Here is a 26,762-nt window from a genome sequence, read left to right as displayed (position 1 = left end):
TTGTGAAAGCCGGAAGTCCAAGATCAAGATGTCAGCAGAGTTGGCTCCTTCTGAGGACTCTGCGGGAGAATTGGTTCCATTCCTTTCTCCTAGCTTTCGTGAGGGCTGGCAGTCTTTGGTGTTCTTTGGCTTATAGATGCATCGCTACAATCTCAGCCTCTGTCTCCAACTGGTGTTCTCTGTTTCTTCACAGAAACAGTTCAACATGATGGGGGAAAACACATACATATGGACGCCTAAATTCATGGCTAAATATAAGAGGTCCTTAGTGCTGCTCAGAAATCCTACCACTTTTTCCTAATCAAATCACTTTTCCACTTTTCTTGACAATTAGTTCACACTTTCTCCTTTTTCCTTAAATCTCCAACTCCACTTCCACCTCCTGACTCTCAGTTAACAACTTTGTTATTTCACTGAGAAAACAGAAGCAGGAAAAAAAGAAAGTTCCATCTCCTATCACTACATGCAGTTACATACTTTTTTATTGTTTCACTTTTTACAGGTTTTTATCTTTATTTTTATTAGGAACATTATATGTGCAAGTTGAAAGACTATTTGGGTAAGAGGAAAAAATGATTATTTATGATCTCATAATTCCAACCTAACATTATTTCTGGCATTTATATAATTTCTTTCCAGTATGTTTTCTCTGTACTTATCTCCCTCCATCTAGTTATAATTACGTAGTTGGTAGTATTTGGTAGTCCCCTCCACTTAATATTAAAGAAGAGGATTTATCTTTATTACATATTCTCCATAACCATCCATGCCTTATAATGGTTCATTACACTGTGACCATACCATAAGTTAATCATTCCATATTTTTGAAATTTAGATTGTTTCATCTTTTTAATGCTATTTTCATGTACCACTGCTGTGAACCTCTTTAAGCATGAATACTTTTCATTATTTAAAATTATTTCTTTAGATTAGATCAAAAGTATGTATTCATTTAACGACTGTTGACATATGCTATTGAACTATAATATTTTAAATGGTATTACCAACCTATACTGCATACATGATATTTATTTGCCATATTTCACCAGTGTTATGAACCATTATTAATTTTTTTGGTAATTTACAGGTAAAAAATGGTGACCTGTTTTTTTGTTTTTGAAGTATAGTTGACTTACAATATTATATTAGCTTCAGATATACAGCATAGTGATTCAGTATTTTTACAGCTTATACTCCATTAAAAGTTATTACAAGATAATGGCTATAATTCCATATGTTATATAAATATCCTTGTTGCTTATCTATTTTATCCATAGTAGTTTGCACCTCTTAATCCATTACTCCTAACATGACCCTCCCCCCTTCCCTCTTCCCACTGATAAGCACTTGTTTGTTTTCTATATCTGTCAGTCTGTTTCTGTTTAGCTATATACATTTGTTTGTATTATTTTTTTAGTTCCACATATTAGTGATATCATATGGCATTTGCCTTTCTCTGACTTATTTCACTAAGTATAATATACTCTAGGTCCATCCACATTGCTGCAAATGGCAGAATTTCATTCTTTTTTTATTAATACTCCATTGTGTGTGTGTGTGTGGGTATATATGTATACCCACATCTCCTTTTTCCTTTTCTCTGTTGATGGACACTTGGCTTGCTTCAATATCTTGGCTATTGTAAATAATGCTGTTATGAACATTGGGGTGCATGTATCTTTTCAAATTAGCGTTTTAATTTCTTCTGGATATATACCAAGAATGGAGTTGCTGAGTACTATGGTCATATGGTAGTTCTAGTTTTAGTTTTTTGAGGAAACTCCATACTGTTTTCCACAGTGGCTGCACCAATTTACATTTCTACCAGCAGTGTACAGGGTTCTCTTTTCTCTACATCCTCACCAATATTTGTTATTTGTAGACTTTTTGATGATAGCCAATCTGACAAGTGAGAGATGATATCTCATTGTTGTCTTGGTTTGCACTTCTTTAATAATTAGTGATATTGAGCATCTTTTCATGTGTCTTTTAGTCATCTGTATGTCTTCTTTAGAAAAATTTTTATTCATGTTTTCTGCCCATTTTTTGATTAGGTTGTTTGTTTTTTGATATTGAGTTGTATGAGCTGTTTATATAGTTTTCATATTAACCCCTTATTGGTCATATCATTTACAAATATTTTTCCCATTCCATACATTGTGTTTTTGTTTTGTCAGTGGTTTCCTTTAAACTGCAAAAGCTTTTAAGTTCAATTAGGTCCCATTTGTTTATTTTTCCTTTTATTATTTTGCCTTAGGTGACAGATAAAAAAATATTACTATGTTTTATGTCACAGAGTTTTCTGCTTATGCCCTCTTCTAGGAATTTTTTATGGTGTCATACCTTACACTTAGGTCTTTAACCATTTTGAGTTTATTTTTGCACATGGTTTGAGGAAATGTTTTAATCTCATTCTTTTCCACGAGGCTGTCCAGTTTTCCCAGCACCACTTATTGAAGAGACTGTTTTCTCTCCATTGTATTTCTTGCTTCCTTTGTTGTAGATTAATTGACCATAGGTGTGTGGGTTTATTTCTGGGCTGTCTGTTCTGTTCCATTGATCTATGTGTCTGTTTTTGTGCCAGTAACATGCTGTTTTGATTTCTGTAGCTTTATAGTATAGTATAAAGTCTGGGAGGGTGATACCTTCAGTTTTGCCCTTTTTTTTCTCAAGGTTGGTTTGACATTTCAAGGTCTTTTGTGGTTCAGTATAAATTTTAGTATTATTTGCTGTAGTTTTGAAAAATATCATGGGTATTTGATAGTGATTGCATTAAATCTCTAGATTGACTTTGGTAGTAAGGACATTTTAACAATGTTATTTCTTCCAATTCAAGAACATGGATTCATTCAAGAACATGGATTTCATTTGCTAGTATCACTTTCAAATTCCTTCATCAATGTTTTATAGTTTTCAGATTATAAGTCTTTCACCTCTTCGGTTAATTTTATTTCTATGTATTCTATTCTTTTTGATGTGATTTTAAATGGGATATTTTCTTGCTTTCTCTTTCTGATAGTTCATTATTAGTTTATAGAAAAGCAACAGATTTCTGTTATTAATACTGTATCTGGCAAATTTGCTAAATTCATTTATTAGTTCTAGTAATTTTTTGATGGAGACTTTAAGGTGTCCTATATATAGTATCATGTTATCTGCAAATAGTGACAGTTTTACTTCTTCCCATCCAATTTGGATGCCTTTTATTTCTTTTTCTAGTTTGACTGCTGTGGCTATGACTTACACATTCTGTCAAGTAGAAGTGGCAAGAGTGGGTGTCCTTGTCTTGTTCCAGATTTCAGAAGAAAAGTTTTCAACTTTTCACCGTTGAATATGTGATAGCAGTGGGTTTGTCATAAATGGCCTTTACTGTGTTGAGATATGTTCTCTCTATACCAACTTTGATGAGAGTTTTTATTATGAATGGATGTTAAATTTTGTCAAATGCTTTTTCTGCATCTATTGATATAATCATGTGATTTTTATTCTTCCTTTTGTTACTGTGGTGTATCACATTGATTCATTTGCAGGTATTGAACCATCCTTTCATCCCTGGGATAAATCCCACTTGATCATGGGGTATGATCCTTTTTATATATTGTTGAATTTGGCTTGCTAACATTTTGTTGAGGGTTTTTTGCATCTATATTCTTCAGAGATATTGGCCAGTAATTTTCTTTTTTTGTTGTATCTTTGTCTGGTTTTGGTATCAGGATAGTGGTGGTCACATAGAGTGAATTTGGGAGTGTTCCCTCCTCTTCAGTTTTTTGGAATATTTTGATAAGGATGGGTATTAGTTCTTCTATATATGTTTGGTAGAATTCCCTGTGAAGCTGTCTGATCCTGGAGTTTTGTTTGCTGGGAGTTTTTGTTTTTGTTTTAAATTACAAATTCAATTTCACTACTAGTGATTGGTTTGTTCAGATTGAATCAGGAATAAATAGAAAATCTTGGCAGGTTGTATATTTCTAGAAATTTGTCCATTTGTTCTAGATTGTCCAATTTGTTGGCGTGTAACTGTTTGTCATATTTTCTTATGATTTTTTGTATTTCTGGCATCAGTTTTTATTTTTCCTCTTTCATTTCTTATTTTGTTTATTTGGGTCCCCTCTCTTTTCTTCTTGGTGAGCCTAGCTAAACGCTTATCAATTTTGTTTATCCTTTTAAAAAATCAGCTCTTGGTTTCAATGATCTTTTCTATTGTTTTTTTAATCTCTATTTATGTCCTCTCTGATATTTATTTCCCCCTTTCTTCTGCTGACTGTGCACTAGTGCACATCTGGTTTAACCTGTGTTGTTCCTACTGCTCTCCCTGCTTTCCTCTCATCCTTAATTTTCCCACCCTATCAGTTCATTCCCAATGACATACTTACAAACTACTAACAATCACCTAAAGAACCACATACGCTCTTTGATCTCATGTCTCACACCATCTACTTGTTTCATTTCTCAGATCCCATTTAAACTGAAACACTCTGAAGAGCTGCCTATACTTGTTGTTTCCATTATTTCCTATCTTATTCTCTTTTGAACCTACTCCACTCAGGATTTCATCTCAACCATTCCATTGAAACTGCCCTTGTCAGGCTGATCAATAACCTCCAAATTACCAAATCCAGTAATCCATTCTCAGTATTTATCTTAGATTACCTGTCAACAGCATTTGAGGAAGAAGTTGATCATATCTTCCTCTTAGAAACTGTTTCTTCATTGGATTCCGGGACACACACTCTCCCTGTTTGTCTCCTACCTCTCTGGCTACTTTTTCCTCATCTTTCTGGCCTCTTAATGTTACAGTGCTTTAAACACCAATGATACGCTGATGACTCTAGTATATTTATCTCTAATCTTGATCTCTTCCTTGAATATCAGTCAGGCTCATGAAATGCCTGTTTGTCAATTCTTTGTGAACATGTAACAGCCTCTCCTCAATCTTAATTTGAAGAATAATACTTCTGATTCCATCCCTACCCTCCTCTAACACACACACATCAGCTCTTCCTATAGTCTTCCAATGTCACCAAATGGCAACTATGTCTACCCGTTGTTCTGGCCAGAAATCTTAGTGTCATCTTTGACTCCTCTCTTTATCTGTCACCCTGGTAGATCCTTTCTGCTCTACCTTCTAAATGTATCTGGAATCTATCCTAGTCCATGCCACCATTACCATTTGCCTGGATTATTCCAATAGCTCCCAGTGGTCTCCTTGTTACTACTCTTGCAAAAGGAAGACATTTTCTAAAATTCATACTGAATAAAAATTTTCCATCTGCTTCTTATTCACTTAAAACCTGAAGTCTTTACTATGAGCTGAAAGACCTACATGGTCTGGCCCACTAAAAACTCTCTTAACCTCATTTCCACTCCCACCACGCTGTACCAAGAAAAAATCAATCATGTCTCATCTCAGGGTTTATGGATTTTCTCATTTTCTGTCTGTAATGTTCTTACCCTGGATGTCTGTGTGATTAGTTCCTTTACATCCTTTGTATATTTACTTCCATGTCTCTTTATCAAGAAACATTTATTGCAACCCCTCAATCCCTTTTACCTGGTTTATTTCTCTTTATAGGATTTGTTACTAACATATTCTGTATTAAGTTTTTTGTTCTTTTGTTGTTTATTGTATAACTTCCCATTCTAGAAGGTAAGCTCCTGAAAATAGGACCTTTGCCTGTTTTGTTCACTGATGTGTCCCCAAAATCCTAGAACAGTGCTTGGCCATAGCAAATGTTCAATAAGTGTGTGTCGAATTAATGAAAGTTGGTTCCTGGGTTGTCCTTTAAACCTAAGACACAGAACCTCTTATGGTGGTGTCAAGGGTCTGCATTGTTAACAAGGCCTTCTAGTGTGACAGTTACTGTTCTGGATTTTAAAAACAGTTGTAATGTGAGGTAGAATCAAAGTGGTATATGAGGTAACAGAACTTTAAAAAAGAGGAAATTGTAAATGTATTCAGCAGCTGTGGCATGTATATTGATTAGATAATTGAGGTTAATGAGGAAGTACATTCTTAATTATTATCGAGTTTAACTTTATAAGAAATATTTTCCACTCTCTTGTATTCCACTCAAAATGCCAAAGAAATTTGAGTTATATCTTGCGTGAAGAAATCAGAATTCGCTGCTTTCAGACCAAGTATCTTTGTTTTCTATGAGTTTTCTTTTACTGTAGGGAAAATATTAAATAAATCCACTAATAACATATTTTAAAAGAAAATATTAAAATTTAATAATTAAAATTTAAAAAATGAATTCTAAATTTTATATATGTTAGAGGAATATGGTATCTGTGTATTCTCTGACATATCTTAAAATTTTCTGTGATTCTGCAGTATGATTCTGACAAAGTGGTAACAGTGCTATATTTAAATATCTCTAAATTCTTTATAATATTCAAAATGGATAAGTTGTCCTTATTTTGATCCATAGATAAATTATGGAAACAAAATAGAGTCATTATTCTAAATTAAGCAACATGAAACAGAGAATATATCAGGAGACCACTGTGAATCTAAAGATCTGTCCCAGCAAATAGTATGTTTTTCAGATTTTTCTGTTCCTAATGGCTCATCAGGCAGTATTTTAAAAAATGAATTGAGTTGTATTATATAAACAATAGAGCTTCCTGTCAGTCATAAAGACACTCTTCAGAGAAAAATGAGATGTGCAGTTCTATCTCTTCTCAGCGATAACAGATGACACATACACTTTGGTTCATATTTTCCAGCCATAATCTCCAAAACAAGAAACGTTATTGAGAATATGTGAGTTCCATGATCTTACAATAACCTTTGGCCTCAAATCTGCAAATGACATTAAAGTCATTACTTTTCTTGGGGCTGTGCTTACAAGGAGAGTGGTTAAAATATAGACCTGTAATTATCATAATTTTGGTAATTGGCAAATCTAGGCAAGAGGGTACTAAGCCATAAAGGAGGACTAGAGAAATCTCAGACATTGCTTTCATTCTCATCCTTGATGTGATTTGAATCATTTTTTTAAAAAACAAATTTTATAATCGTGTCTTTTCCTCTAACACATCCCTGTGCATGGTGATGTTGGTTCATAGTGGTTTGAGAGTCAAGGCTTGGGAATCGGAGACCTAGGTTTAGTTTCTGCTCTACCAATTAGCCCAGTTAGACGAAGTGACCTGCAGAAAGTCTCCTAATTTCTCACATTCAGTTAACACATCTAAATGTTAAGGTACTAACAGAATTTACTAGGGTAGTGATGTCAAAAAATGGCCCCAGACTCCCCTTCCCCCAGGGAGACATGGATTCAACAACAATACACAGACCAATTCCTTTTGTGAGAAATCCAGATACTAGTTAATGGAATCCTGCAGTTGCACCCCATATGAGTGCAAAACCAGCCACATCAAAGCCAATAGGAAAATTCGTGGCAATCACTTGCCATAGTACCTCTCTCTTCCCAGCCTGAAGAGCAGTGTGATCATGAGAAAACTCTCAGCTTCTGGCATCTCCCTGTGTAGGGAAAGAGAAGACTGAAACATACATCGAACTTGCAAACTTTTCAGAGGGCTGCCTGAGGGACTGATTTTAATCTTGCCTGAATCTAAATGCTGACAGGAAAGGGCAACAAATTTGGGGTCACTGAGAACAGAGGCACACACTCACTTGCGATAGTCACTTCCCCCAGCTCATCATGGAATAAGTAGAAGAAACCCTCCAACTCCCACCTTCTCCTTGGGGAGAGAAAGAGTTGGATCATTTGTCCAACATTCTGGCTTTTTGAGGAGCTACCCCAAAGGGACTGGTGTGTGTCTCACCTGTGTTGGAATCTTGTTGGGAGTTGGTATAATCTCAGTGCTTAGGAGCCCCTGAGAACAAAAGATAGCTGAGCGTCTTGCTGCTACTCCAGAGAATACACGGTACAGCAGACAGAGGATGATAGAGCTTGGCAGTCTTCCTCTCAGGGGGGAAGAGAAGAGTGGGGCCAACGTTAAACATTCCAGCTTTTCACTTTCTACCATAGACTTTCTTCACCTACAAACCCATCCTTATTCTGAACCAGCGTTCCTAAAGCTAACTCTGATTATGTCTTTGCCTTGTTTAAAGATTTCTTTTATATTCATGTTGCCAAAGGTAAAGTATGCATTTCTTAACATTGCCTCTAAAGTTTGTTCTGTTCATCTGGCTAAATTTCCAGTCTCCCTCCTCTCCATCTCTGCTACCCTGTGCTCCAAAGAGAGTAGCTCCTTATTCACTACATCTGCCTGGGTTTTTAAAAACTACTTCTTTGTACACATTCTTAAAAAATTTGCTTCCTGCCTTCTTTACCTGGAAAAAGCTGCCAATTTGTTAAGCTCAGACATTCCCTTTTCTTTGAATCTTTCTCAAGTAGCCAGAATCAGTCACTAAATATATGTTTCCAGATTTCTCTGTTCCTGTCTATATAATAGCACTTATTGCATTGCATTGTAATTGTTAGTTTTTGTATTCTGACTGGTCTTTGAATTTAGGGCAGACTGTATCTTATGTTTAAAAGAGACCTAGTACCTAGCACCATGCTTGACACATAAGAAACATTAACTAAATGTAGCCTGGATTAATGAACATCATAAATTGGTGTGAACAAAAGATCATGTAATGATTTTCTCAAAACAAAAACAAAACAAAACACTCAAAAGTGTCTTTACGTAAAACTAGGGGAAGCTGTTGTTAATGAAAAAATGTTGCCTGCCACATCATTAAAAAACAAAAGATGTTGCAGCCATCAAGCCATCACATTTCAGCCACCCTAGTGGTGAGCCTTGAGGTAATTCAGGGTAGAAACAGGATGTCCACCATCAAGCCATCAGTCACTACAGCCATCCCCCCAACAGTCCACTCAGGATGAGAAAGCACAGGATACTGGCCCCAGACAGCTGAGGTGCATATCAAAGGAATGATTTCAGTGAGCCCAGACTCTTGCATTTTCACATACATAGAAAAGCATTAAACTCCTTAACTTGAGATATCTGGTTTTCTTTAACAGTAATCTTTTGATGTTTCAACTACCTGGTCTCCATTGCAAAGACTCCTATATATCCTGCCTTCTCCCATACCTCTTTGGAGTGGTCCCTCAGAGAGATCTTAGAGTCCTGTCTCCCAGGCTTGAAGTCCTCAAATAATCCACCAAATAAAACAAAACTCTCAACTTTTAGATTGTGCATTTTTTTCAGTCAACACTGTGAGAGAAATGATTATTAAAGGAAGCATATTTGAGTTGATGTGGCAGTGAAAACACAGTTCAAAGATTTGATGTTCCTTGTCAGGAAGGTCCTTTACCTCTCCTTAGGTGGCACACACAGATGAATAGAATGGCATCCGTGTTCGCAAGACTTTACAATCTGTAAGGAAAAACAGTTATGTGAACAGTTTGGTGGAATAAGGGAGTACAAAAGCTATGATAGGTGTGTATACTGGATATGTATAAAATGGGTGTGGTGAGTTCTTTATGAGGTTAGATAAGGCCTCCTAGAGGAAGTAATTAAATTAAATTAAAAATGTAACATTTTGGGGGAAAAAAGGCAAATATTAATACCAGAACTTGTAAAATGTCAAATGGATAATGAATGAAGTAGAACCTTGGTTTTTGCATTCCTCTTGTAAGCCAGTTGGACATGTTATATTCATGTGCATTTATGTATATTCAAAAGCTGTATTCTAACTGAAAATTTTATTTATTACTAATTGGTGTGTATTGTTGATTTTATTAAGCAGCCATATTGAATTTACACAAGAGGAGAAATTGAAATATTTCATTACAAACACTGATCTAATTATGTTGCAAAGAGATCAAAGCATGGAGTCAGGTGAAGTGATAGAGCTCCTGTTGGGCCTGACATCATTTTACAGAAAGTTCAGGCTTTGTTCTTATTCCCATGTTCTTTAGGAATGTGATCAAAGGCATTTAGATCTCTCAGGTCACACAGTTTGAAATTGACAGTCACCTCAGAGGACAGACTCTGAAAAGTCTATGGGGACATCATCAGAATAACACCAGTCAATTATTTTTCTAAGTTAAACAAATATCTCTGATAACAATCATTAAAATTCATACAGATAATTAATAATTATACTCTGTAGCTTAGTCCCATTGAGAGAAAATTAATTTACATGCTAACAGTATTTTTAATAGTTATTTGTTGCAATTTTGATACACAATGAGGCTAAGATGTCCATATGCCTTTGATATTGAAATTTTTCCCCAAAGGATACATTTGCTTAAGGAGAAAAGTAAAGTAATCATTATACATAGTGAAAATCAGATCGTTTTGAACTTACTAATGTCTGGATAAGACAAGTTCCCAAAACTTATTTGTCTTCTCTGTTAGGAGTGTCTTACCTGTTATTAGGATTTTGTACATTCATATTAACTCTATATAATCAGCTGTTGAAGTTTCTTTGAAACTTCATTAGATTTTTATTGAAGTTGCAATTAATCTATACATTAAAGAGAACTGAAATTTTTTGTCAGTTGATGAACATTGTATACATCTCTATTTGTCTGTTATTTGTCTCAATAAGGTTTTAAATTTTCCTGCAGAAAGGTCTTATAAAATTCTTGTTAAATTTATTCTAGGTATCTATTTGTATTGTTGTTACTATTATTACTGTAAGTAGTGTCTTGACCTACTTCGTTCTCACTCTGGAAAAACCTGCCCAAGATTTTTTTAGCATCATTACTTTTAATTAATTAATTAATTTATTTATTTATTTACTTACTTACTTACTTACTTACTTACTTACTTATGGCTGTGTTGGGTCTTCGTTTCTGTGGGAGGGCTTTCTCTAGTTGTGGCAAGCGGGGGCCACTCTTAATCGCGGTGCGCGGGTCTCTAACTGTCACGGCCTCTCTTGTTGTGGAGCACAGGCTCCAGACACGCAGGCTCAGTAATTGTGGCTCACGGGCCTAGTTGCTCCGCGGCATGTGGGATCTTCCCAGACCAGGGCTCAAACCCGTGTCCTCTGCCTTGGCAGGCAGATTTTCAACCACTGCGCCATCAGGGAAGCCAGGGAAGCCCCCAGCATCATTACTTTTAATTACAATAAGAACTGGAATTAAGTGTTGACCAGAGAAAGCATAAATAAGGCTGCATCCATATGATGGGATATTGTAGATAGTTTAAATTGAGTGAAAAACGGTATATACAAGAATACAAGTGAATCTTAGAAATAAAGTGCTTTTTGGAAAAAAAGGAATTTCAGAGGACTACATATACACTCAAAAAGAAACAAATTGAATACATAATGCCATAGCAATATTCATATATATGGTAAAAGTGTTTTAACAAACAGAATGATAAGCTGAAAATTAATGATAAAAATTACCTTTGGGAACAGTAAAATGGAGGATAGGTAGGATTAGCGAGTAACAAAAAGTAGCTTCAAAGGGGAGATAATATTTTAGTCTTAAATTTGGATGGTGGTTCATGTATGTTCACTTTATTATTATACTTCATTAGTTTCATATATCTTACCTTCATTATTTTGTATGCATTAAATATTAGATATTGTTTTTTAAGCAATAGGAATAGCTCAGGCTTTTCAAAATGGTTAAGAATTCACAAATAAATAACAGATCACTAAAAATTATTGTAAATCCTTTTAGTATTAACTTGTAATCCTCTTATACAAGGCCTGTGAACATGAAATCCTCAGAAAGAGGCTTTTATGAGCTTCATATGTAGCCTAAGACATAACAAGAAATATGTTTTCTTAATATATTAAGTTGATTCTGTGATTGAAAATATGATACTCTTTGAAATAAAATATGGCAGCATATTATTAGAATATCAATATTGTAATATTACTTCAAGTCTTTACAAAACTATCATTTTATTCAATGAGGCCTACTCTGACTACCCTATTTATTACTGTAAACTTCTCTCCCAGTCCCCTAACCCTGATCTTCTTTTTCTTTCTTATTCATAGCACTTAACATCTTTGATCATATTGTTTAGCTTACTTATGATATTTATTGTTTAATATCTATTTCCTCTCACTAGAAGGCAGTATGGAAGCTGGCTTCTGAAATGGTCCTCTATGCATTACCTCTCCTGATATTTGTGTCTTGGTGTAGTACTTACCCACTTTGAATCATGGATGGCCTTTGTGTCAAATAGAATACTCTAGAAGTGGTTTTGTATGATTCCCAGTACTAGGTCATAAAAACATTTCAGTTTCTAACTTGTCCTCTCTCGGATCATTTACTCTGGTGGAATCCATCTGTCATATCATGGGGACATTCAGGTAGCCTTGTGGAAAGAGTTACCAAGGGATGAACTGAGGCTTCTTGCCAGCAAACAGAAAAAACTTGCCAGGCATTTGAGTGATCCACTTTGAAAGTAGATTTTTCCAACCCCAGTTATGCCTTCAGATGACAGCATCGGGCCCCCATTTTGACCACAACCTTAAGAGAGACACTTAAGCAGAATCACCCAGGTCACCCATAAATACTTGACCCACAGAAACTATCAGAGATAATAAATGGTTATTTTTTAAGCCAGGAAATTATGATTTAAAAATAAAGCCATAAATGTGATTATAAAACCCTCTGTTAAAACCTCAGAAAGATATGAGGTGGTAACTCAAAGAACCATTCAGTTAAACAGTTGGGCTTTGTTCTCACAGCCTCAGCTTAACCCGAAGGTAGAAAATATGCTATCTTGAAGATGCTTATGTGTGTAGCTTTGTCAAATGAAATGAACCCCTATATAATTCACAAGGGACCAAAGAAATTTGGTGAGAGTTATACAGACAGAACCACTGCCAGCTTGATCTGCAAGGGGCAGAGACAGTACAGAATAAAAAGAGAAATTTGGATCCTCAATCATTTTACATACAGGAAGGAAACTGATAAAATTACTTAGCTGTAAACACATGTCACATTTCCTGACAAAGAAGAATGATTGGAAAGGCAGAACTAAGGGCCCAGAGTATGGAGCAAAGAACCTGGCCTTCAGTCCTAATGAAGGAACTGACAACATGTGCCTTGTGGGATTTCAGAATTGCTGTGGGCCAGTGAATTTTATATGCCTCCCATTGTTTTAATTTTTCAATGAGAACGTTTATAGTGGTTATCCTTTGCCTTTCCCAAAAATTGTTTGTTGGGACTCTGGTGGATAGATACCTTGTCTATTTAGTTCACGGGTCTTCATATTGAGAACTCAGAACTGGATCCACGGAGCTTCATTTTCACCTGACTTGATTTAGATGGTAAGTTGCTACCTCCCCAAGACAGCTGTTTGTCTCCTCACTGAACGTAAAAGTACTTTAAAGTTGTTTTACTACCATCAAAGTCAAGGTTAATGGCTAAAATTCACCATTGACTGTTGCTGTAAGGGACTGAGACCTTCGAGGGGCTTGGGGGGATATGACCATTTTGTATATGGGAGGAATATGAATCATTGCAAGCCAGGGAGCACACTGAGATACCTAGTCTACAAATTTGCTCACACTATTCTTCATATTCTGGTCCTCATGCCTTGTGGAATCCCACCCACACTGAATCATGGCTGGCCTATGTAACCAATAGGGTATTATTAAAACAACAGATGGTGTATGACTTCTAATGTAGGCAAGTGATGTCGTTTTGTTTGCCAATTTTAATCTCAGGTGCCTAGAAGGGTTCCTGGTACATAGCAGACGTTCAACAGATATTTACTGTAAGTAAAGGATAAATACTGATAACATACATTTTGGTCATTATAATAAATTATTTTGAAATAATTTGTATTTTGTTACTCTTTGTTCATGCTATCTGTGAATTCTAGCCATTATGCTTGACTTTGATGGCAGTAAGAGAACTTTCAAGTACTTTTACATTCAGTGAGGAGACAAATAGCTCCCCTTCTACCTCTGTATCATCAGCACAACTGACTTTCTAATATACAATCATCTCTTCTGTCTTCGGCTACCACTTGTGTATATCTAACTCCTATCACTTACTGCAACACTGAAGCCTTCTGTCTTCTTGAATTATCTTACTTGACTATGTGGTATTGAGATACAGACTTTTTTATATACAACTGCATTGTGGTTCAGCTGCTATTCCTGGCAGCCAATCATTGAGCATTTACCATGTGTCATATGTTGTCATATTTAATCCTTACAATTCTATGAGTCAGTGCTATTAACTCCATACTAAGAAATGGAGGAAAATGAGGAAAATGGGGCATAAAGAAGTTTAAGAGATGGACAATAAGAGAACAGAATTTGAACTAAGGCAATAAGACTTGAAAGACTATGTTCAGTCAACATCAGTTCACTGTGCTATCCTGCCTTAGATTTCAAGTCTAACACCTGATTTCAAATGAAAGGCCTTTAAATGCAATGAAACCAAGAAGGGTCCCTGAGGCATACTTGTTGACTTCTATACTCAAAATGTAATTGTCTTTCATATCCGTTAGCATGTTCTGAAGAAGAAACTTTGAGTTTTAAATAGAATACCTGCTAATATTTTACAAAAATGCATATTTATTTTAATACTACATATAGTCAATGAAAAAATTAATCCTAGTGGGCCAATTAACTGAATAAATTTCTCATTTTTACTCATAAATATATACCAAAAGAGCTTAGCTTTTATAGAGATACCAACTTGCCTGGATAGTAGTTATTTTTAATAATGTTGCCATGATCAGAATCAAGGGCCAAACCAAGCCTTTGCTATATAGCTACAGAGCCCAGTAAGACAGAATTTATAAAATCTTTCACTAACAAAAGCTTTTACTAATCCCGGTCAACAAACTGTGATTTAGTATGCAAATTAAATAAGAACACAAACAACAAAACCAATCTTGACTTCCAGATGGTTGGTCATTGAATATTGTGAGCAACTTGGTTAAGTTTAGTTTATACATCTAGACTTAAGAGGCAGTGTGATTTGTTGAGAAAAACTATTGAGCAAAATCATCAGATTTCATCTACTAATTTTCTATAGATCACAGTTATAGTTACTAAGTTAGGCCTTAATAACTGCCACATTAGAAAAACAAAATTTCAATGACTTTAAAAAGGATTATTTCTTCTGTGAGTTTCATGTCCCACATAGGGAGTTATGCGGAGCTCTGAATGACAGAATGTCTCAGTGACCCAGGTTGATGGAGACTTCATCTCCTGTGGATGCAACATTTGGACACATGATTCAGGAGCTATCATAGAAAGGAAGAGGGATTCAGATGGCACACTAATGCTTACCTGCCTGACCTCATTAGAAACACATGGCACTAGTACAAAGGAAATATAGAGACATACATGCATATTTTATATTGATCTATCTGAATTCATTAATCTTGTCTTCTTTTGGCCGTGTCTTTCTGTTAAATTCATCTAATGAGATTTTGATTTTACATTTGTGTTATTTTTCTTCTGCAATTTCCAGTTGTTTTTTTTAATAGATTTTAATTTGTTAGTTAAATTGTCCACATTTTAATTTATTTTTTCAATCTTTCCTTTATTTTCTTGAACGTATCAATAACAGTCATTTTAAAAGTCTTCAACAATAGTGAAAATATCTGGATCACCAGTGGTGTGCTCCCATTGTTTATTTTCTCTCTGCTTCTTTTGTCTTGCTAAGTAATTTTTTTATTTAATGTTAGACATTGTGGATAAAAATCTATAGAGGTTTCTGATTATGTTTTCTCCTTCCAGAGAGATTCTCTGTGTCTCTTGGCCAGAGAGATGGGTAGCTGATTATCCATCAACTAAATTCATCTAGGTACTGGGCACAGTCAGTGCCACATTGCAGCTCTGAAAAAAATCCAGTCTCTGTCAAGCTCGCACCTGTCCCTATGGGTTTTTCAAGTAGGAGTCTGGTATATTTTACGTAGTTCACCTCCCTAGTTAAGGAACCAAACTCTAATTTTTGTCTTATGAATTGTTTGCTTTTCAGAGGCTTTTCCTTTTAGGATTTTAGCCTGCTGACCCAGCTTTGGTCATACTAGCTACATGCTTGAGGCTCTCTAACTCTCTGTTTCTGCTTTCTAAATCTCTGCTTCCACATAGCAACCAGAATTTTCACTGGATTTTTTGACTCCTGTCAATGCAAGAATCATCAAAAGATCCCAAATAAAAGCAGCTGCAGAAGCAGCTTACTTTTTCAATATTTTTCTATCTCCAGAGTCTTAGCCCTTCTATTTTTCTGCCTCAGAAGCTTCTTGCTACCTTCAGGCAAATGAATGCTATATTTTATTTTGCCTTTCTAGTTGTTAGAAACACTAATCTGCTGCTCAACTGTTCCAGCACTTCCCAAAATAGAAGTCCTAGGGAAACATATGAAATATTTGGTAAGCATGAGCTATCTCTGGCACTGTCCAATAAATTTTCCTTCTTCTCTCATATAGAAAACAGACAACTCCTCTTTGTTCAGTAACTCCCAATGTTCCATCAAGTCACTGAATCAAATTCAGTATGAGCAGTTCCACATGTAGATGTATTTCTAATGTATCTGTGGGAAGGAAGCTGATCTCCACGTCTTACTCTTCCGCCATCTTGCCCAGACCCCTGAATCAAATTCAAATCCATGATCTCCAAGATACATACAGTTGCATTATGAGTCATCTTGAGCTGGAGATGTATGAACAAGTTACCTACACACTGTACACATCAGTTTACAAAAATGCAGTAGGAACAGGATAAGGGTAATAAACAGTCCCACTGGGAATAGAGAAGACTGGGTGGCACATAGTGGTCACTAGTCTATAAGCAATTCTGGAATCCCATCTGACAGATATTTTAAGATCTCCTACTCTGAGAAGGCAGAGGTTCTTTGATTAAGTTTCTTGTTCTGCTCTGGAAGACTTCTTATATCTATTATTCTCCCTATTCTTTGGCTCTGCCTTCTGGAATGTTTCTTCTTTTCTATTATTCTTGGCTTATCTGAAATAGGAATTGGAAGCTATGCCGAATAAAAAGCTTTCTTAACTCATTTTCCCTCCATAGTCTTGAGGATCCACAGCTTTTTCTTGTTTGTTAATTTAAGTCTGGAACAATCCAAGGTGTTTTACAGTCCAAGCTTATGATAAGCATTCCTTTGAAAATGCAGTAAGCTTCTGATTTATTTGCTTCCAGACAATTCCATGAGTTATGATTCTGGAGTCTGCTTTAATGTTTTGTTTTCTTCTTTCATGTGTTTCTCTTCAAATACTGGAAGCTATCTTGAGGTTCTCCAGAACATATGTGTCCGCCACACCTGTAATCTAATCTTTTCCCCATTTTATTTTATCTAATAGAAAATGGATACATACCGGCCTTTGTCTCTAAGACAATTTTAATCCATTCACTTACTGTCTGAGTCTGTCAGTTTTTCCAGTCATGTAAGGCCCAAATTTCTGCTTAAAAACTGACTAATTCTTCCTGTGATAGTCACTTCCTTAAAGTATATTGTCAAACACAACCAGTAGCTATAATATACATTATTTCCCTGGAACTACTGTTGGTTGCAAATTGACTCACGTACACAGAGGGTAAGAAAAGACTGAATAAAGAAGCAGACCAGATTGGTAGGTGGTAGTTTAATAAGCAAGGGAACTTACTTATGAGGCCTGTCTTGGGCAGCTGCAAAAGGAGTAGATCTGTGCACCCACTTCCAGAATCTTACAGCTTATATAGAGGCTTTAACTGGGTTCAGTCATGTGTACCACTCAGATGGTCTCAACAACATAGTGCTCTTTCAAGACTGTGTCCTTAAAACTGGCTCCCACTGTGGGAACAGTGGGCAGAATATATATTCCAAAGACTGGGGGGCGGGGGGATGAGGAGCCTCTGATTGCCCAGATCCAGCTCACGTCCTATAGATGACCTCCTGTGACAGCTACAAGTTTAGTAGTACATCATCTTTCTCTTACTTTATCAGCATTAACAAATATATGGCCTATGCATAACTGTATCTCCATCTTTCCAGCCCCTGGTGTTGGTTACCTTGCCTATGACCGTAGGTCAATGTCAGAGTTTAGGTTTTGTTACACCAGAAACACATTTCATGTTATATGTGTTGGATTAAATAATGTTAACTGCCACAACAGACAGACTGCAGAATCTCAGTTGTTCAATAGAACAACATTTTTTTTTTCTTACTTACATTTCTTTTCCAATCAAGTGGGCAGGAGAAGGCACTCTGCAAGTCACTCAGGGACCCAGGTTGCTTGAGGGGCCACAGCGCAGTAGATTACTACAGGAGGAGTAGACATCGGAGGCACATTGATCTTAAGAGCTCAGCTGAGAAGTAATGTAACACTTTCATTCATAGTCCATTGACTAGAACTAGTCACAAGGCTCTAAACTAAGTGCAAGGGAATCTGGGAGAAATTGAGAAGCACGCAGAACAAAAAGAATGTAGATGAGATAAACTTTTAGGTCCTCCTAGCTCCAAATTTTTATGAATCTCTGCTTAAACAATAATCTGTGCTTTAACAGGTTCTGTATAGGCAATATCCTCAGAATATTAGAGGAAACATGATTTGTCCAATACAGATCACCTATTCCATTTTAGAGCAATGAACCCATACCCCACCCTCCCCGCAAAATCCCACACAATTCTATCACATACTGAGCATTTACTCTAAATATTTAGATTGCACTTTTCTAACAGGTACTGCTTACACAGACAGTGAAGCGGTTAGATTAAGAGCAAATGAAACAAAATGGCCAACTATTTTCCCCACACTTTTGAAAAAACTGCTAGGTAACAACTAATATAATAGAATTTCTATGAATTCAGGGACTAAAATTTCTTCATTAAACCTCTTGATTGTGTTTACATTTTAATCAAAATTGTTCATTTTGAGGAAAGAGTAAGATTGATTACCACTGTTATAAGAAAGGCTAATTTAAATATCCTTTATTTCTATTTTCAGGTGTTATGTTGATATAAAAGAGCATTATTTTCTCACTTAAAATGCAACATTTTGTATTTCTCTACAGAATGAAGACAATCATTTTGTATTCTCTAGCTGGTGTCTTTAACTATTTTTACTTTGTATTTCTTACAGTGGTAAATTTTTTTCTATGTAGCTTAAAAGTGTTTAGGGATAAAAATGGGAGAGAAAGGAAACTTTCCTCCTAATGTTTTATGCAGTTTGTACAATTTGGGTTCTGGGACAAAGGGGGCAATTTCCAGATTGATTAATTGATTGATTGATTGTGTGTGTGTGACTGAAATATTACCTACAAGGAAAAATCAAATTCGTTTCTAAATGAATAAGAACAAAATCTAAGTGCGATATTTTTTTTCTGGAAATGGGACACAGTGATTGTTATGAATAATACTATTATTCGTTTAGAAATATTTTTAAAACATAGAAATTCCTAAGTGTATAGTTTTGTAAGTCATTTGCCAAAGTTGAATAATTACTTTATTAAAGGGGAATCCCAAGATAGTGGATGTGCGCATCACCTACAGAATGAAGTCCAGATAACTCAGCAGGACGCATTCTGGCTAGTCTCCCTCCCCAACCCCATTTCCAGTTTCTCGTCAGACCCAGCTTTGTGTGCTAGCATTACTAAATAGCTTGCACTTCTGCCAAAATGCCATACTACATCAGAACTCCATGATAATGTCTGCCTGGCACTGTTTTCTGTCTTTTTTTCTATCTGAGGAACATGTTCTTTACATTATGAACACATTCAATTTATTGTTATATATTTATTATTTGATCCATGCCTGTTTCCCCAAGTAGACTGTGAACTCTCTGTTATCAAGGACATCACTGAGTCCCTGCATGTGGTGTGGTAGGCACCCAGTAATTGTCTAAAGATCAAAAGAATGAACTGTCTTTGTTATCTGTCTTTGAGTATAGGCAATGAAGAGCTAGAATGAAGATTACTATGAGATAGTTGCCGGTTTCTGAGGAATCTGTTTTTAGTTTTCCTGTTTTCCATTTTTTACTTTTCCAAATAAATAGGAGAGACAGCATTGTTTATTGAATACTTATTATGTGCAAAGTATTGAACCATGTTTCTACAGATGCATGAGGATTCACTTCATCTTTTCCTTTGGGGAAATTACAATCCAAACAATGACTAGAATTAAAAACATGAAAAATACACAAGATGAACATAATTTTCCAAAAACTGAATTTGTCTTACTGCCCAGAACCCAAACCAGTAAGTCAGAATGGTCTTTTTCATTGTGTTTTGATTTTATTTTTCTTTCCCCAAAGGCATTTTATGGTACCTATTTGGAATGGTTTACTGTAAAGACTAACTTGGAAATGTAGTTTCATTTCTACCTCATTCAATGAGTGAGAAATCCGGAACATGTAGCTATGATGAGGAAGGGAAATAGAAAGAAACACTCCCCAGGAGAGCTTCAGGAGATATTTACTCCTGATTCCAGATGGGTCTCCTGACAAGTCAAGCCCTCACCATGTATTTCTAGTCCTTCACACCCTCTACAGGATAGCAGGTCCATCCTCAGCACATACTATCACCTTAGTGCCATTTTCTGAACCTATTTTGATTTTCTTACCTAAATATTCCTTCAGTGAAAGTGAAAAAAAAAGGTAGGCAGAAAATGGTGCATGAAGGTACAGAAGACTTTGACCACCTTTCCCCAAGTATGCCCATAATTGCAGTAGGCAAAATTTGACCAAGAATTTACTGATCCTTTCTACTATTGGATCCTTTCTACTGATCCTTTTAGAGTACCTGTTAAGTATTGGAACTGTTCTAGGGAATGGGGTTGTAATATTGTCAATCAATAAGTCCTACCTTCATGGATTTTACATTGTAGTAGAGAATCTTACTTTCTAATGTCTACTTTTTACATTGCTATAAAATTTACTTTTCATGTAAAATCCACTCCTGTTTATGCTTGGAAGCAAACTTCTAAAATAGCCTGGTGGGCATAAGAGGACCTAAAAAGTTTAGTCTCTACTTCCCTCTTTAACTTCGTATTAGTGTTTTGAAAATAACACAGATTTGTTTTCTCATAGTTCTGTAGTTCCAAAGTCCTGGTTGGCTCAGTTAGTTTCTCTGCTCTGGGTTTCACAGGACTGAAATCAAGGTGTCAGCCACGTTGGGCTCTCTAGAGGCTCTGGAAAGAATCCATTTCCAAGCTCATTCAGGCTGTTGGTTGAAGTCACTTCCTTGGGGTTATAGGACTGAAGTGCCCATTTCCTTGCTAGCTGTCAGTCAATGCTGCCCTTAACTTCTATAGCCACATATCTTGCTTATGGCCTTCTTCAACTTCAAAACCAACAATAGTGGATTGAGGCCTCTCTTGAGTTGAAGCTTTCTGACTTCCCCCTTTCTCTTCATCTAGCCATAGTTCTCTGGCTTTAAGTGTTCATGTGATTAGATCAGGCTCACCTAGATAATCCAGGACGGTTTTTCTACTTTAAGGTCAGTAACTCAGTTATATTAGCAAAGCCCTTTTGCATGCAATTTAACACATTCACATGTTCTGGGAGGCAAGTCATGGATATTTTGGGAGCCATTATTCTAACTACTACAAACTTTAATTCTGGTCACTCCTGTTCTTCCTCATAAAAATATTCTTTCATACATTATAAATCCCTAATCAGGTTAAATAAAGTTCTTACAATGACTAAGTGTCTCTGTCTTCTTTAACTCACATGCTCTTCATTCTTTTAATTAGGATATCTTCTATCTATGCTTCCTCTAGGTCTCAGCTAGAAGTGCTTTCTTTATGGAGTCCATGGTACCTTTCCTGGATCTCTCATAGAACCTTGAGCCTTATCTAAGCATATGTATTATAATTACCTTCTAAATTACCTCTTTCAGTAGGCCAGTGGTTCTATATTGTAGGAGAGGAAATTGTTTAAGTCCAGCATTAGCCCAATGCCTGAAATAAATTAAATAGTCAGGAACTATTTGTGGAATAAATATATGACTAGGCACTGTTTTGTAAGCCACTATTTATTTGTTTCTTGACTCAGCTTTAAATTCCTTAAGGAAGTGATTTTGTCCTAAGTGTCTGTGTGTCTGATGCCTACCACAGTGTTTACATACCTGTAGTGGTTCAATAAAATTTACTGATTGATTGACTGCAGCCAAAAGAACACTTGGTTTTTCATGGAATAATCAACTAGTAAATCAACTGTCATCAATTTATAGATTTCATGTTAATCAATACAGTTATAAATTGAACATTTTGAATGTTTGTTTAGAGTCTGTGAAACTAAATTCAACTTACCCAGAGGGTTTATAGGCTTAAGTTTCCATTTTATTATTAATTCAACTCTTTGCATCTGGGTATAACTTGTATTTCCTTACAATGAATGTCTGTTTCTGTTCAGATTTGCTATACTTTCAGTCATTTGTTACACATTTGTATCCACATTTTCTTACAGAAAGGATTTTAAGCTGGCTAACTTGTTTTATTTGTGTTAAAATGTCAAGCAATGCACAGTGGGTTCATTCAATTATAGAGTTCTGGCTCAACCAAATCGGTCACATCTCACAGATATAGTTTTTGTTGTTCTTGGAGTTACTCCATTTCTTTAGAGAAAAAACTTCCTGTTATTCTGCTTGAACTTAACTTTAGCTAACACTGCCACATGTTTCAGGTAACAGCTTAGTTATAGTTATTAAAAGCCATAAATAATTCTGTATTGCCTTCTGAATGACTAAGAAAATGAGAATTTTGCAAAACCAATATTTATTGCATCTGTATTATATCTAATTTGTGAAAATTAGAGAACTATATACTATGGAGGCTATATGAACTATACTTCATTTGCTAACTATATGGGATAACGGAGTTAACTATGTGTATTTTTTTAAAGTAGTATCATTGGGTCATTTTAATGGCTTTCCTATTTATCAGAAATTCTACCTTCAGTGCCCCCAGATCTAGTAAGAAGACACTGCTCACACTGTGAATCCAGAATCTAAGGGTCCTTAGGGATCACTCAGTTTCTTGATGCTTGGTCGTTATGTGCTCATTGCCTCAGGAAAGCCATGCAATAGCAGAAAGGAAAGGGAAAAGAGAGTATTTCAGGCTGTCTGTTTCACTAGCCCAGTCAGAATGGAAATAGAACAGAGAATAAATAAGAATTGGGGGTCAAACGTCATGGGTAAGAGCAGAGCATCCTCATATCTAGCTTAGGCAACATTTCACTTTTTGGGGAAGGGAAAGACATCAGGAGGCACAACTCTTGGTGCTTCTGAAGGGGGTTTTCTATGCTCTACCCCTGGATCAAGCTCCAAAGGTGGGCCAAATGGCAGCTGGATTTGAGGTTGCTGCGAGCAATGAATACCTGTTCTCTATTTCCCTGGGTAGAGTCCCCAGAAGCTATGAGACCGCAATGGAAACAGACCTGTATGGGGAAGCTTCCCAGAGTTCCACTGGACCAGTGTGGCCTGGGACCATAGCAATGATTCCATCTAGCCTTGAAGGGCATGGCAGTGGCCAACAGCCTCTGGACTAGAGACAGTTGCATGGATATGAATAAGTGAGGTCTTACAGCAAGCTAGGAGGAATAGCTCACAGAGACACACATCTACAAACAAATAAGAGTAATTTCAGGACCATTTGTGGCCAGCTTACATCAAGATTCTGATGAATCCTGTGATCAGCAATGTTTGTGTCCCTCCCAAATTAATGTGTTGAACCATAACTCCCCATGTGATAGTGTTTGGATGAGGGGCTGTTGGGAGGTGATTGGGTCATGAAGCAGAGCTCTCACACGTGGGATTAGTGCCCTTATAAAAAAAAAAAAAACCCAGAGAGCTCCCACACCCTTTCTGCCATGTCAGCAGACAGCTATGAACCAGGAAGCAGGTTCTCACCAGACACCAAATCTGTTGGAGTCATGATCTTAGACTTTCCTGCCTCCAGAACTGTGAGATATAATTTCTGTTGTTGACAAGCCATCCACTCCATGGAATTTTGTTATAGTGTGTCAGAGGGACTAAGACACACCTCCACATCATGCCTTCTCCCAGGTTACACACACACACACACTCCATGGAATTTTGTTATAGCATGTCAAATGGACTAAGACACACCTCCACATCATGCCTTCTCCCAGATTACACACACACACACACACACACACACACACACACACACACTCCATGGAATTTTGTTATAGCATGTCAAAGGGACTAAGACACACCTCCACATCATGCCTTCTCCCAGGTTACACACACACACTCCATGGAATTTTGTTATAGCATGTCAAATGGACTAAGACACACCTCCACATCATGCCTTCTCCCAGGTTACACACACACACACACACACACACACACACACACACACACACTCCATGGAATTTTGTTATAGTATGTCAAATGGACTAAGACACACCTCCACCTCATGCCTTCTCCCAGGTTACACACACACACACACACACACACACACACACACACTCCATGGAATTTTGTTATAGCATGTCAAATGGACTAAGACACACCTCCACATCATGCCTTCTCCCAGGTTACACACACACACACACACACACACACTCATTGGAATTTTGTTATAGCATGTCAAATGGACTAAGACACACCTCCACATCATGCCTTCTCCCAGGTTACACACACACACACACACACACTCATAGGAATTTTGTTATAGCATGTCAAATGGACTAAGACACACCTCCACATCATGCCTTCTCCCAGGTTACACACACACACACACACACACACACACACACACTCATTGGAATTTTGTTATAGCATGTCAAATGGACTAAGACACACCTCCACATCATGCCTTCTCCCAGGTTACACACACACACACACACACACACACACACTCCATGACTTGACCTATGTAAGACTTTTGATGTTTAGATGCAACCTAGGGGGAATTGAGAGAGGAGTATACAAATACACTAAATTTTCACTAATCCAGTGGAGTAGAAAGTGAGCTGATTTAAAAATAAACAAATATATAAAATTACATTTCTTGAACACAGTACATCTGAGGACTTTGATTTTTACTCACTATATTTTAAAAATTTAAAAATGTGATCCAAAAGTTTTACGTAGTGTGCCCAATGTTATGCTGCAAAGTAGAGCCAAGTAAGAAGCTAAATTTCTGACTTTCATTTTAACACTTTTTCCATGACATGTCACTGACACAATTGCTAAGTGTGAAGGTAAGCTTAGTTTTTAATTGTAATATAGCCAACTCTCAGACACCTCTTGGGTGACTCTATATGCTCTTAGCATTATGTGCACTGAATGTTTTTAATTTCAGTTTACTTATCTAATACTACATATCAAATCTGCTGATCAGTCCATTTTAGAATATAGTCAAGAATAGAGTCTAAATTTAATATTCACTTTTCTAGATGTAACCAGAGAAGTAGGGTGGATACTATACTTCGTTAAGCTTCTAATTCTGTATGTTTAATTAAAAAAGCATTGCTAACCTGTTAGCTTTTTGTTTGCATTTGTAGCTTGTAGTTTGTTTTCTCAGGATAATTTACTGGTCAGCACAACACACATGGCTACCAAAGGATATAATGAGAGGTTCTTTTTCATTAAGCTACCTGGACGTTTGTTGTCCAGGGAAAGTGTAATTCCAAATAACTGCTGCAGTGAAAGATCCCTACTTCCAAAGAGCTGTGTCCTGCTATGACCTTTCTACAATGTCACCAGAAAGTTAAAATGCAACATAATACCATGTGTGGCAGGTCTGAAATTGTTATATTGGTTTCAGATTATTTCGATAACTTGAGAAAGGCAGAATGTTAAAGAATATCCACTGTTTTCATTTCCATTAAACATCATGTTCAGAAGAGTTCTTCCTACATTTAAATTCTTACCTGAACGGGTTAGATTTTGAAGTAATTGGAGGAAGAGAAGAGTGATTCTACAGGGATCACAGCTGCAAAATAAAAACTACAAGCTCCTGGATAGCTGAGGTGAAACTATGACTGCAATTTCTGAAGGAGTTTTCAGTTACTACTTGTACCCATCTGTATAGCGTTCAGTGTCTTCCTTTAAACTCACAAGGCCTGATTCCTTGGGTTATGTTCCAACATTCCTCCCTTCTAACATATTTCTCTTGATATCTGACAAAATTAACAGTACAATATTAAAGCCTATCTCCACACTATGTTCCTACAAAGGCAAAATGGATCAAACATCCTGTGTGGCACTTTCTGAAGAAGTGAATTTAGGAGGCACTTGTCTTCCTGTTGATGTAAGGAGGCAACTTTGATCAGCCAATCAGCAGCCTCCTTCAGTGTGTTTAGATCCTTCCTGGAGAGTGTGTGTGTGTGTGGGGCGGGGGGGGGGGGGGGGGAGGATTTGAGAAGTGTAAGGCCTGATCCCATGTTCCCAGGATATTTCCACTGTCCCTATGGTCACAAGACTACCATACTTAAAAATATTGTCATCTTGGTAACTGTTGACCAGCCGTGAGCTCTGCTTACTTAGAAAGGATTAAAGCAATATGTTCATAAATGTAAAGAGAAGGGTTGAAAGTTTTTTCCTCTTTCTCAAAACATTGCTTTTTAGCTTAGTATTGTGGTTATATATTATCCAAAGAAATGGATCAGTGGTATATTGCCTTTCTTTGTCTTGCAAATATGTGGGAAGTGCTATAAAAATGTGAGCTGTTATTATTTATTAGAGTTTTCCATGTTGAACTAACATACAGAGACCAAGTAAAAATCAAGGCTAGTATTTCAAATATAATCTGAGTAATTTTTTTCATCTTTTTAGTGTGTCCATATTTTTAGTATTATTTGAAGATAAACAAAGTTGAAACTGCCTCAGATTAACAAAAAATTTTTTCAAAAGTTTTACATTTTTCTCAAAAGGG

At 36.4% G+C, this 26,762-nt stretch overlaps 1 protein-coding gene across 3 annotated transcripts in view; it reads left to right on the top strand.

The window, feature by feature from the left end:
* LOC309634704 (uncharacterized protein) overlaps window positions 1-26,762 on the top strand; it is a 405,124-nt gene that overhangs the window by 96,219 nt on the left and 282,143 nt on the right. The gene's annotated exons all lie outside the window — the stretch shown is intronic.

This window comes from Balaenoptera borealis (assembly GCF_965194805.1).
Source record: "Balaenoptera borealis genome assembly, chromosome: 9".
Classification (NCBI taxonomy): Eukaryota; Metazoa; Chordata; class Mammalia; order Artiodactyla; family Balaenopteridae; genus Balaenoptera; species Balaenoptera borealis.
This window is presented reverse-complemented; position numbering and strand designations above follow the sequence as displayed.